Source organism: Dipodomys ordii, unplaced genomic scaffold, assembly GCF_000151885.1.
Source record: "Dipodomys ordii isolate 6190 unplaced genomic scaffold, Dord_2.0 Scaffold23, whole genome shotgun sequence".
NCBI classification, from domain to species: Eukaryota; Metazoa; Chordata; class Mammalia; order Rodentia; family Heteromyidae; genus Dipodomys; species Dipodomys ordii.
This window is the reverse complement of record NW_012267239.1, coordinates 4,938,227-4,952,429: the sequence shown is the minus strand read 5'-3', so window position 1 is coordinate 4,952,429 and position 14,203 is coordinate 4,938,227.

The window sequence follows — 14,203 nt, the reverse complement described above, 5'->3', positions numbered from 1 at the left end:
TGTGGCCTGGCCGAGGCTCTGGCTGCCAGCAGGAACAGTGCCAGGGAGTCTTTCCTGTAAGCCTCACACCCTCCCGCTGCTCCCCGCTCCGCTCCAGGCCAGATGGGGGCAGAGGTCAAGTTCCCTGTTACCCCTGGTACTTGACCCCCTGCTGGTGCGGTCCCTGGGGTCATTGTGACCCCATTACCTAGATTTATCCCACCATGAGTCGGCTCCCACACTAGCCAGCTCATAGTGATTTCATCTCTCTCTCTTTCTCTCTCAAATAGGAAATCTCCTATGAACCTGGCCAGGCTGGCTCCATCTCTCCTCCAGGGAACCCTACAGGTCCAGCCCCTCCTGCTCCCCGGGCCAGGGGCTGGAAGAGCAGAGCCCTCCTCAGGCCCAGCCCACCCCAGGGTCTGGCTCCACCGTCCCCGGAATCTGCTCATTTTAGGAGAACGAGGCGATTTCCAGGTTTCCTGATCTTGTTAGCGCACAGGCCATAAAAACCACTTAAAATACTCCTGGCTGGTGTTCCGGTCTATTTTCTACTGCTAGAATGGAATGCCCGAGGGTGGGAAGTTTATAAAGAAAATAAGTGTATTGGGGCTTTGGGTTCTGGAGAGTGGGACTTACAGGAACACGCAGCGTCCAGCTGGTGTCCAGGGAGCAGGGCGGGGCTAACCCAGTCTTGAGGGTCACACTCCCCCCCCCTTACCCAGACTCTTCCCACTGGACACCCCCACCCACCCCTGCTGCCTACAGGAATTACAGTGCCCACATATGTGTTTTAGGGGGACACACAATGCACACAAACTAGACCCCAAGTCCTCTCTCATCTCCAAGTGGCTGTAAATCTGGCTTTACCTCAGGACCTTTGCTCCAGCTGTCCCCAGCCTGGAATACCCCTCTGAGTGTCTCAGCCGGGCCAGCCTCTTTGCTCCTTCAATTTCAGGACAGACTGTTCCTTTGTAAGAGGAGGTGACCCCAGTACCTGCCCGAAGAATGGATGAATGGATGAGTGGATATATGTATGTATGTATGGATGGATGGATAGATGGATGGATGGATGGATGCTGGATGCATAGATGGATGGATAGATGGATGGGTGGGTAGATAGATGAATGGAAGGATTCATGGATGGATGGATGGTTGGATGTGTGGGTGGATGGGTGGATGGATGGATGTTGGATGTGTAGATGGATGGACAGATGGATGGATGGGTGGATGAGTGGGTGGATGGATGGATGGATGCTGGATGTGTAGATGGATGGACAGCTGGATGGGTGGGTGGGTGGATGGATAGATGGATGGGTAGGTGGGTGGATGGATGGATGGATGGGTGTTTGATGCATAGATGGATGGATGCTGGATGCATAGATGGATGGATAGATGGGTGTGTGTGTGGGTGGATGGGTAGATGGATGGATGGATGGATGAATGGTTGGGTAGGTGGGTGGGTGGATGGGTGGGTGGGTAGGTGGATGGATGGATGGATGGGTGGGTGGATGAATGGATGGATTCATGAATGGATGATGGATGGTGGGTGGGTAGGTGGGTAGATGGATGGATGGATGGACGAATGGGTGGGTGGGTGGATGGATGGGTGGGTGGGTAGGTGGATGGATGGATGGAAGCTGGATGTGTAGATGTATGGACAGATGGGTGAGTGGGTGGATGGATGGATGATGGATGGATGGATGGGTGGGTGGATGAATGGATGGATTCATGGATGGATGATGGATGAATGGGTGGGTGTGTGGGTGGGTGGGTAGGTGGGTGGATGGGTGGATGGGTGGGTGGATGGATGGATGAATTGGTTGGTGGGTGGATAAATGGGTGGGTGGGTGGATGGATGGATGGATGGATGCTGGATGTGTAGATGGATCGACAGATGGGTGGTGGGTGGATGGATGGATGATGGATTCATAGATTCATGGATGGATGGATGGATGTGTATGGTTGAAAGGATTTCTCACCTTCCAGTTGAAGATCTATAAACCTCCAGCCATGGTGCCCGCCCACCCCCTGCAGGTATGGGGCAACTGAGTCACGGGTTCGGAACTGGAAGTGCTTGGCCCAGGACGGACAGCACCGGCGAGCTGCGGGGCCTGGATGGGAGCAGCCCAGACATCTGGGCTTTTCAAGGTTGCCCACAAGGGCAGCTCCTGCCCTGCAGAGAGGAGAATGGAATCCATTTGCTGGGCGGCCTCATGCTGGGCTCTCCACAGCTCACCGCAGGATTGGGATGGGGGGGATACGGTGGAGGGGGGTCGTAGCCTCACTGACATGGGGAAGTGTTCATTTAGCACTTACTTTCTCCACAAACAGGGGCTGGGGCCCTGGGCGTGTGGGGCCCGGGGCCTGGTTCACCCTGAGCGCCATGACCCTTCTCGCTCGCACATCCACGCTGTACCTTCTCTGCCAACGTATTTACGGGGTTAGGCAACGTGGCGGTGGGTGCGGAGGGGCTGCGTGCGGGGGCCAGGCCGGTGGCAGCCACCAGACAGACCAGGGCTGCCAGGCCACGGCCACAGAACCATGGGTGCAGGTGTGGCGGGGCAGGGTGGAAAGCCAGGGCTGGATTCCACACTTCTTGAACTCGAATCCCAAGATGGAGTTTCCAGATAAGGGTTCTCCCCTCCCTCCCCCAGGACACATCCAGCCCTGTGGCCCGGGGCTGTCCTGAGCCTGGGGTCCCCTTCCATGCCCCCCATTCTCTCTCTCTCTGATACTGTGAAGTCTTGAAACAGTATCACAGAGACGAAGGGCAGACACAACTGGGGTAAGGCTCACCACAGGACTGGGGGCGCTGGTATCAGAAGCTTGCCGCTGGGAATGGAGAAAGCTGACTAGATGGGCACATAGAACATTCTAGAAGCAGACTCTCACTGAGTGCCTGAACTGGGGATGAAATCCTCGTGCTTCAGCATATACAGGCCTCCGTTCCTTTCCACCCAGTTGAATTTCGTGGTGTGTTCACACATCTGTAATGCACGCCACGGAGGGGCTCTGTGTCCTGAGCCGGGGGACCAGAATCTGGCCACCAGCACCCCCTCAACTCTCCCAAAATGTGCGGGAGCACGGGAGAAGATGCCCAGTTTAGACACGCAGCCCCGGCTCTGGGGAGGGGGGGGGCGGGGGACCCCCCATGTCCTCCTCCAGAGGCCAAGGGCACCTGGGACATGGAAATTAAAAAGGAGGAGGCTGGGCCCAGCATATTAACCTGCTTAATCTTTCATTTCTGACATAGATTGCGGTCCCTCATTTCAAAGAATTTCCAGCTAATGTCTGCAGGGCAGAAAAATCTATTTCCCAATACGCAGCCGCCCTTCCTCCTACAATCAGCTGGCATTGATTTTTCCCCCTTTTTTCTCCCCCCTCCCTCTCTCTCTTTTAATGCTAAAGCATCATCCAAAAATCTATCAATACAAACAACATCTTTGGAGAAAATGCCAGCGGGTTCCTCATTAACCCCCAAGCTGCTGGGCTGAGATGGGGATCCCTCAAGGACACCCCCATCTCAGGTGGAGGGAAATCCAGGTCCCTTCCTTCCTTCCTGGTGTGGCCTGTTTAGAAATCTCTAGAACTAGGGCCATGGAGGTTATGCAAATGTAACTTAATTAACTTGAGAGACAATTAAGAATTCAAAGCAGGTGTAGTGGCTGGAACTTGTAATCTTAGGGACTTAAGAGGGAGAGACAGGGTTCAAGGCCAGCCCAGGCCCCTCACCTCCCTTACCCGCAAAAAAAAGTTGTTTTTAAGGTTTGGGAGACTCCATCTTAACCAACAGCTAGATTCAGTAGAGCAGCTCTGTCATCCTAGCACAAACAGGAGGATCACGGTCCGCGCTGATGTGGACCTAAAGTGAGACTCTCCCTCAGAAATAACCAAACCAAAAGGGACATGAGGCGTGGCTCAAGCTGCAGAGAGCCAGCCTAGTGAAGACAAGGCCCCGAGTTCAAACCTCAGTACGGGCAAATACTTCAATTGAGTTCCCTCTTAATACTGAGTGTGGCTTACAGCTCTTCTAAGTTCAGCAAAGGCCTGGACCATCCTCATCCTCATCCTCATAGAAAGTTCCAGAGATGGCAACTGCTTTAGAATAGATCTCTACAAACTATCTCAGTAAAGGGACAGATTTTTTTTTTCTTTGGGGGAAATGGGAATGGAACCCAGGGCCTCATGCATGCTAGACAGGCACTCGACCACTGAGCTACATCCCAGCCCAGGAGCCAGGAGGGTTTAACTTTACCCATACACAGTCTCCGTCAAACCCCTCAAGTTCGGCCATTGTAACGCAAGTAGCCGCACATATGCCATGTAAACTAACAGGCCTGTCTGCATTCCAATAAAACTTTATTGACAAACAAACAAACAAACACCTGGCCATGGGGGGGGAGGGCTGTCACACCCAGCTCCCCACCTCCACCTGAATTATTTGTAAGGGTTCTATTGGTTCACAGAACCTAGTACGCACAAAGCCCTGAGTTCAAATCCAGCTACGACCAGCACCACCAAGAAAAAGTGAGAATCAGAAAACGAGGCAAGAGGAGAAGATCAGCAATCAGAGGAGAGAGAAGGCCAGCTCCTTCTTGGAGTCTGCCAGCCTCTGCACTGAGTCTTCCAGTACTTCAGCCCAGTGCGAGCAAGCAGGACAGACAGCCAGGGCCAGGTTCTAGGGCCTGAGGACCCGGTTTGCTGCTCAGCTCTGGGGTAGCTGACACACTGGGCTATCCCTGGCTTCTTGGTGCCTCAGTCGCTCTCTCTGTGATCTGAGGGTTGTGCCCAGGCCCTGCCTCATAGGATGTGTGTTGCTAAAGTAAAAAGACCATAATCAGCCAGGGAACGCCCCACCCACCCAATGTGCACCGCTCCTATGCTTTCCTGGGCTGGGTAAGATCTTGGAGAATACCCCTCTTGGCGCCTCTCTCTCTCTCTCTCTCCTTCAGTGCACAGGTGCCAACCATCCAAGAGTGGGCAGAATAGGAGCAGGTGCAGTCAGGGAGGGCTTCCTGGAGGGGGTGATCATTATTCAGAGGCCTGATGACTGGGAAGGAGCCAGACATAGACCGCTGTGGGCACGAGGCATTCTGGACAGACAGAGGGACACGGGGAGAATGAGCTGGAGAAGGACAGAACCCAGAGCCCCAGAGCTGAGAAGAGCCGCAGCCCACAAACACACCACACTCTTCCACCAGGAACACGGGGGCCGGCCCTGGCCGGTGTCTGGGTTCCAATCCAGTTTCAACCTCCCTCCTAGCTGAGCATCCTTCACAAAGGTCAACCCTCCTGGGCCTCAGTTTCCCCAGGGCGGGGGTGGGGGAGGGACAGAGGGTCCGGTGACATTTTCCAAGAAGGCAGAGCAGCGCAGGCACGCAGAGAGCCCAGCTTGGCGGCCAGTGCGCCGGGCGGCCTCACCTGAGGTCAGCCGGGACAGTAAATCCACCGGCCCTGATGCCAGGCAAGGTCTAATAATAGACGTGCAGAGATCATCGTCCCCTCCCCTCCCCTTGTGACCAGGACAAGGGCCAAGGGAGCCTGGCTGCCTGGCAATGAGGGAGCTCTGTGGCCACACCGTCTCTGCCCCCGGCTGGCCACGCCCTGTCCACCTCTGGTCTGGCAGAGTCTAGCTGCCAACTGAGGGAGCAATCAAGAGTCAGGCTGACGAGGAGCCAGAGACAGGAGTCTCGGGTTCCCTGTCTGCTAAATGGGGCCTTCCGTGGGGCTGGCTTTCTGGAGCTTTGAGAAGAGCAAGGGAGGGGGGCAGGGGGGAGGACCAGTCCCCACAGCTCTCCCTCCACACCCCCAGGGACCACAGATGTGAGGCAGATGCGTCTCCCTTGGGGCCAGCTTGCTTCTGTTCAATGAATACCTCTTACCAGGTCTTTCGATGTGGGTGGGGCGGACTCGGTCCGTGTGAAACCCCACGAACTCAGGACACCCCACCGCGGCTTACAGAGTATGCGGGGACCTGTCGGATCAAACAGGAAGTTCCAGAAAGAGCCACCCCCCCCCATCCCTCACTGCCTGAAACAGCCAGCCCAGCCTGCAGGCCCTGGGGCCTAGAAATTAGCCAGGGACAAATGGAGAGATTGTCCTCTCCTCCTCAGCTCTGAAAAGAGGACCCTGGAAAGGGCCTCCAACGTGAGCCCCTTCACCTCGAGGTCGGAGTTCAAGTCCCGCATCTCCCCGTTTCTTACCTCAGAGTCTCGGGCAGAGCCTGGCACAATGGAAGGGCCTCAGTTTCTCCCGTGCGACCTCAGGAAGGGCATGAAGACAAAAGGCTGTTGCCACGGCGATGGCGGGTGGACACGCTGCCTTTGTCATCATCCGTGGGGCACTGGGGGGGGCCAGCGCCTGCCCCCCCACACTCATGGGGGAGACACAATCTCTGCGCGTGGCGCGCTCAGACCCACAAGGTGACCGAGGGCATGGTGCTCACATCGCTTAGCCGGTGTGTCCCGCCCCATGACACCCCATCTTCCAGCCGAATGGAGGACATCGAGGTTGAAGACAGAGGCGCCTGGGGACCCAAATGGCCCTGTGGAGGCCCCAGCGGGGAAGGGGGGGGGTCTGCGCCATTGGTGGAGATAAACGCACTCCGTGCGCATGCGCGTGCGACACAGCAATGTCAGCTGTCTGTGTCGGATCTGCCATCGCCCGGTCACCAGGAGATGGCTTAGGGCAGCTCCTTCCAGGATACTTTCAGCTTCAGAACATTCCAGATCTACCTCCTACCCCCCCACACCCTGCAGCACCATCCTGCAGGGCCTCAGGAGCACAAGCACCTGCTGTGTGCCAGGCCTCAGGCCCTCCCAGGATGCGAGGAAGTGGAGGAGGGGGGGGAGGGGGTGCAGAAGGCATGGGGGGGCAGGGCCCACCCCACCAGCCTGGCACACAGCCCAGAAGGTTCAGATTGAATCTCAAGACAACAGAAAACTCAGAGAAAGCCATGGCGGTAATACTGGAACTTGAACTCAGAGCCTTGCACGTGCTAGGCTGAGCCAGGCTTCCAGTTCTGTTCTGCACTGGTTATTTTTGTTGGTGGTGGTGATGATGGTGGCATCTGTCCTGGGGTTTGAACTCAAGGCCGGAGAGCTGTCCCTCAGCGCTTCAGCTCAAGGCGAGTGCTCTACCACTTGAGCCACAGTGCCACTTGCAGCTTTCAAGTGGTTCCTTGGAGATAAGAGTCTCATAGACTTTCCTGCCCAGACTGGCTTCGAACTGTGCTCCTCAGCTCTCAGCCTCCTGAGTAGCTAGGATGACAGGTGTGAGCCATTGGTGCCAGGTTCTTTTTGAGTTGGCAGGGGCTGAGGGAAGGGGGGAGGGGTTCTGTCACTTTTTCCTGCACTGGTTTAAAACAGATTCTCCTACCTGTAACTCACACCAGGGCAGAGGGCAGACACGTCTCACCATCCCCTGCCCCCCTCACCCCTCGCCCCCCTCCCACAAGCTAGCCTGGAGCTGGGGTCCTCCAAAGCAGTTCCAGGATTTCTCATTCTTCTTGGTGTCACAACCTCTTGCTTTGGGTCAGTGTGAGACTGACCTCATCTTTTGCCAGCTTCTCATTCTACGTGGCCCCACTCCCTGGGCACCACCATGACTGACCAGGATGTGGAGACTCCCAGGGAAGGCTGCGTAGCATCTGTTGGCCACCACTAACTCCATGACCATGGAGTGGGGTGTCTCTCCTCTCCCTCCACCTGTGCCCCACACTCAGCCATGCAAGTACTTCCCAGAAGCAGTTGGTGGGGGTGGGGAGGAAGAGGATTGAAGCTGTCCTAGCTGGTGAAGGCCAGCTCACACATTCGGGAATGAGCTTCTCAATATCAGAGTGAGGCAGGGCACGGTGGCTCACGCCTGTAATCTCAGCTAGAGGTCTGGGATCTCAGTTAGGCCTGGGTGGGGGGTGAGGGGGGACAGGGAGAATGAGACCCTATCTGAAACTGAACTAAAGCGGAAAGAGGCTGGAGGTGTGGTGGAATTGGTAGAGTGCCTGCCTAGCAAGAGAGAGGCTCTGGGTTCAAATCCCAGCACTGCCAAAAATAAATGGAAGGAGGGAAGAGACAGCAAAACAGGAACAGATGAGCTGTCATGGACAATGTTTTCTTCCAGCCGAAGTCCCCGGCCCCTGCTTTCTGGGGCTTTGTCCCAGTGTCTCTCCCTCTGCACACCTTCCCTTTGTATCTCAGTCCCACCCAGCCGGTCAGGAGTCCTCTCCACTCCACACCTGCGCAGTGCTGATCCCTCTTCTGTGCCCTGCCCTCCAGGATGGTCGGTAGGGAGCGAGCCGTGAGCCCGCAGCTCAGAGCCCCCTTCTCCTCCTGTCCTTCCCTACCTCCGGGGAGGAGCGGCCCCGCCCAGCTCCTCGCTCCACAACCTCATACCGCTCCGGTCAAGACACCAAAACAAGAACTTGTCCTCCAGCCAGGGGAGAACTTGTCCTCCAGCCAGGGGACAGCTGTCCCCGGAGTCACGGCACCCGTGAAAGCTGAGCCCCGGGTGGCGTGGGCTCCCCCATGCTGGGACAGGACAGGGCGAGGCTCCCCCAATTCCCTGCAGCAGCCTGGGTGACGTGTGCAATCCCTGCTCCAGAGAGATGGGGAAACTGAGACCGGATGGGACGTCACCCATCCAGAGACTTCCAGGTGGGACATGGCAGGGCCACAGGTCTGGGTGGAGGGGGGGGGAAGGGGAAGAGCGTGGGTTTAGGGAAACGGAGCAATGAACATCTTTTTTCCAGCTGGCGCTGGGCCGGGAAGGCTCCGGCTGGCCACGCAGACATTGTCAGCACAAGGCCTTTCAATGTCACCCCAGCCGGCCACCTCCTCGTCCTTCACTCCCAGCCCCTTTACCCAGCATGATTCCCCCATCCTGACACCTTTCCTCCGACCCGAGGCTCAGAGAACAGTCACCCAAGGTCACGCAGCAAGGTGTCCCCACCTAGCCCAGCCTCCCTCCCCCCACAACCTCTCTCTCTTCCCCCAGCTGGCAGAGGCTAGAGGAGGCCCACCTCCGCCGGCTCCCAGGTTCCCCCACCACTGGGGAGGGCGGGCGGCCTGCAGCCCTGCACCAGCCCATATATAACCCGCTCCCCACATTAATAAATGGGGAACCGAGGGCTCATAAATCCCGGGGCTGCCAATGTCCCCGGGACCAGCTCTTTCTCTGGCCACGCACTACTACTTTTTACAACCCATTAATTAGTCCCTCTAATAAAGTTTGACAAAATGATAACTTGCCCATGAAAAGTGTTGTAATAAATACATTTTCCCTAACTCCGACCACTGGAGCATAGCCACGTAATAAACCCTCCGCCACGGTTCACCGCCTTATTGTCTGTCTATATTTCTCCATCGCCGTGCAAGTTCAGGGCCTGGGGCCTCATGGATGCAGGGCAGACCTAAGGCGCTAACTCTGAGTACCCAGCACCTCCAGGGAGCCAGCCACAGACGGTGCCTCCCCTGCTCCAGAACCTTCCATGGTTCCCAACTCCTCCAACGATTCTCAGATTCCAGTCTGTCTTTCAGAATCCTGTCGGATCCACTGGGCAACAGAAGGAACTATTTCTAGAGACTACATTTCCTTCAAATCTATTCTCTCCTGTAAAGACATTTTACAACGAATTATATCACTGCAGGAAACAAAAATTAAACACAAAAGGAACTCCAAAAGATGTCACTTCATTCCAGATGACCAGTGTGGCCGCTCCAAGCTTCAAGTCTCTCTCTATAGGAAGTCATCTTGGGATGGGAAGATGGGGAAAGATGTTAAGGACATGTGACTGGACACCAGGTCCCTGAGTCCCACCCAACCAGTTGGGTCTGGGGGTGTGGCTTGGGAAATGGGCGTGGCCTCAACCAGAAGCTCCAGGTGCAGGTTTAGCACCTTAGGAAACTGAAACAGATCTCCCCCAACACACACACACACACACACACACACACACACACACCTTTTACAGGAAGTTCCCCCAAATGAGTATTCTCCATAAGGCAGAGGAAGAACTCGAGAATGATTTGTGGAGGTGCGAGTGGGGGCGTGTCACAGTTCTCTTCCAGCACCCCTCCAATCATTTGTTTCTCCTTCTCCCCAGTTTTAGCCTGACACCTGGGCAGCTCTGATCTCCCAGGCCCGGCATCTCAGCGCTGCTGTCTGCTGCTTCACCCCAGCTGCAAGACCAAGGCCTGGCCCCACAGCGGCCCATAGTGTCCGGTGTCCCTCCCCTCGCTCAGCCTGTGGCCCTCCCCACCACCTCTAGAGAAGGGGCCACGGTCAGACAGTCAGATCTTGGGAATCAGCAGGTGAACAGGTATCAAATGTCCGGTGACAGATAAGGAGACTACATTTCCAGGGAGTCCCCAGCAAAGCCCAGACCCTGCTGGGCTGCTCCTGCATCTGGCTTGAGGCTCCCTCTTCTACAGCCACGAAAGCCACTAGGGTGTTTTGGCGCAGATTGCAGCCCAAGTGTGGTCAAAGGCAGTTGCCTGGAACCTGTATGGACAGCCCTGGTCCTGACCAATCATGTTCAGTCCTGGCCCCAGCCAATCACGTACAAGTTACGCTCCCAACCAATCACACCCAAGCCCTAGTCCCACCCAATCATGTGCTGGGATGACTAAAAGGGGTGGAGCCTCTTCTTGCCTCTTCTGGCTTCTCATTGGCCTCAGGGCCTTGTGGGGCTTGTGGCTACTTTGTCCCGGCTTCTGCCATGTTCTTTTTCCTTCCTCTTTTAAAAATATTTGGCTGGGCACCCGTGGCTCACACCTGTAATCCTAACGACTCAGAAGACGGAGATCTGAGGATCAAGGTTGGAAGCCAGCCTGGACAGGGCAGGAAAGTCCTTGAGACTTTTATCTCTCCAATGAACCACCAAAAAAGCCAAAAATGGAGGCATGGCTCAAACAAACAAACAAAAGGTTCAAGGACAGCTTGCAGGCCCTAAGTTCAAGTCCCAGAACTAGCAAAAATAAAAAAAGACATTTGAAGTATCCTCGGATTGAGAGCCCCTTAGTCCCCGATGGGTCCCATCTCCCAATCACTAATTAGCCCTGAAGACACTTTCAAAATAGTCACACCCAAAGACATCTTTTTAGGGTCACTATGTACCCCGCTACTCTTGCTCTTCATACCAGTGCTGAGGGTGTAGACTCCTGCTCGTGTCTTACTCACAGGCTAGCACCCACCTGCTGCCGGTGCCACCCTGGGTGGCCTCTGGTGGGCCCTTGTGCTTGGGGCCAGCAGGCCCCCGTGAGTTGCTCCCCCCACCCCGGCTTTCAGGATCTCTGTCCACTTTAATCAGGATGGAAGCCTGAATCTGCTCTGTGCTGCAAGGCATCGGCACCTGCCAAGGGGGGCTCATCATCTCTTTGAAGGGATTTATGGCCATCATTTAGTGAGTGAATTATGCCTGCTGGCATGGGATTTACCAGGGCACATTAAAGTCACCCGTTCTTGATGCTGAAGCCCCTAGCAGAGCCTGCAAATGGGGATGGCTAAGAAAGGGGGTCCCCGGGGAGCAGCGTGTGGGAGAGCAGAGGCCGGGCTGGCTGTCCAACGCGGCCTTGCTGGGTATTCCTGGTGCCAGCCTCTCCGCAGTGCCAGGGTGGCCAGGGACCAGCAGCATTAGCATTCACGGGCAGTGGGTAGAAACGCACTTTCAGAAACCCGCTGGGGCCCAGCTGTGTGTTCCCAGCCCTCCTCCAGGGATATGTGGTCGGTCACACAGGCGGGAAGTACAGGACAGAGCCCCGTCTTGATCCACTGGGGCTGCTGTGGTACGATCTTACACACTGCTTATGAACAACAGGAATTCACAGCTCAGGGCCAGGCATGGTGGGGCACTGCTGTAATCCCAGCTCCTCGGGAAGCGGAGGTAGGGCAACTGAGGGCTGCGGCTGGTCCCCGGGCAACAGCGTTGCAGAACGAAAGCAAAAAAGGATGTGTGTGTGTGTGTGTGCCCACGTGCGCACACACACACGCACATGTGGTTCAGATGGCAGAACTCCTGCCTAGCCCGTACAAGGCTCTGATTGCACTACCCAAACAATAATAATAAATCCACAGCAACTCAAGCTGCAGAAGCCAAGAAAGTCCTAGGTTGGGATTCTGAGGGACTCGGAGTCTGTTGAGTGACGCCTTCCTCCCCAGCCAGGGTGAGGTCTAGAGATGTCCTTCGTGAGGCTGGTGTGTGCCCCACCCCGCCCTTCCCCACCCCTTGGAGCCAAAATGCCCCTGGGGAGATAGGTTGTTTGGAATTCTTCACCGATGCAATTAGCAGGTCCCAAACTGTTAATTGTGCATCCTGAGGCCTGTGTACACAGAGGCGATCGATGGGCTCTGGGATGTCAGTTAATTGGCAGCTTGTATCCTGGAAGGTGGGGGCAGAGGGGCAGGGAGGAGGTGGCTTGGGTCTCGAGAGATCTTTGGGGTCCCTTCCCCTCCCCCCCCAACCTGGCCTCACCAGCTTTGAGCTCTCAGGCCAGAAGCACCTGGGCCAGTTCGCTGGGCGTGGGGGTGGGGAGCAGAGTTCTAGCATGGTGTGTGCCAGGGGCGGTATGCCCGCTTGAAGGGGTGAGGCGCAGGTGTCCCAGATCTGCACGTGGGCCAGGTGGAAGATGCTACCCTAAGGCTAGGTGGGGGAGAGAGGAATAGTAGAAACAAGGGCCCCCGGCTGGATGGGGGCTCACGCATGCCATCCCAGCTCCTCAGGAGGCTGAGAGCTGAGGATTATAGTACAAAGCCAGCCTGGGCAGGAAAGTCTGTGAGAAAGTCTTATCTTCAATACACTACCGTAAAGCTGGAAGTGGAGTTCTCAGGTAGAAGACTGCTAACCTTGAACAGAAGAAGCTCAGAGACAGTGCCCAGGGCCCTAAGGTCAAGCCCCAGGACCAGCACAAAAAAAGAAAAAGAAATAATTGTCCTTCTTCTACAGGCTGGAAAGGTCAATGCCAAGGCACCTGCTGACAGATCACTGCTGCTGTGACCTCTCACAGAAGACAGAGCCCTGAGCCCTCTTCCTACTTGGCTCACCCTGCCGGAGGCTCCACCCTCCTGATTGAGACTCCGCCCACCTGAGTGAGTCTCCGCCCTCCTGACTGAGTCTCCGCCCTCCTGACTGAGTCTCCGCCCTCCCGACTAATCTCTGCCTTCCCTCAGTTCAGGTCTGAGAATCATGCCCATGTGTGACTTGTGGAAGGCGGGGGGGGGGGGGGGGGGGGGGGGGGGGGGGTAGGGTGCAGAGGGGAGGGGAGGAGGACAGCACTCTGATCGCTGCTGGTGACGGTGTAGATACCCGGCCCTCAGCTGTGGGAGGGTCCCTGAGCCCTGGTGTTCATTCAGCGTGGTCCCAGGACACCCTGAACATCAGATGTGCTAGGAGCAGATATCACTGCCCCACAGAGCCTTCCCTCCCCTCTGTCTGGCAGGGGGAGGTGGGCAGGGAGGGAGCAGAAGCCTCACCCAGCTCTGCACATGCAAAACTTGTACAGGAAAGATGCTCTGAGCGCTGTGTGCTGCTGAGCTGGGTAGCACGGCATAGCTCGGCCTGGCCTGACCCCTGACTCAGCCTGTCTCTCTGAGTTAGAATCCTGTCCTCCCTCTGGGGTTAGGGGGAAGGGGGGAGCTTTCTGGGACACAAGTTCTCTGTGGCTGGCAGCTCCGGGGTCTGTAACTGTGGTCATGGCTGTGTCCCTGGGTGGCTTTTGCTAGCCATGCTTTTGAGTGACAGACAAACATCAAGGTTTCGTCTCCTCATTCCTGAGGTCTTCTCTCTCAGCCCTAATTTCTTCCTACATTATCTCAAAGGAAAGAAAGAAAAGAAAAGAAAAAGTGCAGCCAGGCACCTGCCAATCCTAGCTACTCAGGAGGCTAAGATCTGCAAAGTGTGGTTCAAAACTAGTCTGGGTAGGACTAGTTCAAAACTAGTCTGGGACCTTTTTGTCCAATTAACCACCAGAAAACTACAAGTGGAGCTGTGGCTCAAAGTGGTAGAGTGCTATAGCCTTGAGCAAAAGACGCTCAAGGACAGAGCCCAGGCCCTGAGTTCAAGCCCCAGGACCAGGAAAAAAAGAAAAGACAAGACAAGAAAGAAAGAAAGAGAGGGGGGGGGAAGGAGGGAAAGAGGATGAGAGGAAGGGAGGCAGACAGAAAGAGAAGGAAAGAAGGAAGGAAGGAAGAAAGAAAGAAAGAAAGGAAGAAAAGAAGGAAAAAGTATAATCCA